Consider the following 1,150-nt stretch of genomic DNA (forward strand, 5'->3'; position numbering starts at 1 on the left):
ATGATGGGAGTCAAACACAGCCATAAGTTGCCCAACAGATTACTAATATGATGGGAGTCAAACACAGCCATAAGTTGCCCAACAGATTACTAATATGATTAGAGTCAAACACAATTTTATAAAAATTACCTCTCAGATTAATTGAATTACTGACAATTGCTCAGTTGAATTCGTTTGTTTTTCTTATCGCATTAGCTACACAATGGGCTTTCTGTGCCTTGCCCACCTCCTGAAATCGAACCCCGGATTTAAGCGTTGTAAGTCCACAAACTTGCCGCTGACCCACCGGGGAACGCTCAGTTTGAAATTATAAACATTATTTTAAAAGCTTCTCGCCAAGACGTGGCCTAGTGATAAGCGCATCAAGATTGTGAATCCGAAAGTTCATGGTACGCAACGGGATGTTGCCGCTAAATCACGTTTCACGCTTCTGTCCATAAGTGTGTTATAACGGTAAGGCTAAATTCCATTCTGTGATCAGGCGAGAATTGGCCGGCCCAAGAGCTAATCGCGGGTGTTGTCAAATAGCTGCTTTTTCTCTAATGCATTAGTTCAAAATTAAGGACGGCTATGCGCGAAATTCTGAAACGTGCAGAACCAATTACTTAATAATATATCGTACTATAATTTTAGAGAAGTTTGTTTCCACTCTAACTCCTCTTACACTTGGACCTGTCAAATATCTTTTAATCAACTTGGAATGATTCGGGATATGTCAAGAAAAAGTTTTCATAGCTCCAGTGCTGGCTACATATAGAATCAGTCGGTGGGGTAGCTACTAGGGGTACTGATGGCATGTCCCCATTTTCCTCATTCATTATATGAAATATACATACACCTACGTACTTTCAGTCATCATTGGTATACTTAGGACAAAAACAGAAACACTATCTATATTCATAACTGGTATAACATTAATCCTAAAATTGCATTTCATTTCCAAATACCATCGGTTATAAGGGGATTTTTTTTCACACATTGTTTATACATATTTTCAAGACAGGCACATTTTTATTAAGTGAGATGTTTATAAGTCACATGTTACTTATTGCTTTTGGATTTAAAAATAAAATAAAATAGAAAATAAAATTTTATTTAAATAATCCAACCCAGTTGACAAGAATACTTTTATTCTTATGTACTTTTAGTA

The 1,150-nt window shown here is 36.3% G+C and overlaps 1 protein-coding gene across 2 annotated transcripts in view; it reads left to right on the top strand.

The window, feature by feature from the left end:
* Positions 1-1,150, top strand: part of LOC111087867 — a 51,420-nt gene that overhangs the window by 46,912 nt on the left and 3,358 nt on the right. The window lies entirely within an intron of this gene.

This window comes from Limulus polyphemus, unplaced genomic scaffold, assembly GCF_000517525.1.
Source record: "Limulus polyphemus unplaced genomic scaffold, Limulus_polyphemus-2.1.2 Scaffold2763, whole genome shotgun sequence".
In the NCBI taxonomy this organism is placed as follows: domain Eukaryota; kingdom Metazoa; phylum Arthropoda; class Merostomata; order Xiphosura; family Limulidae; genus Limulus; species Limulus polyphemus.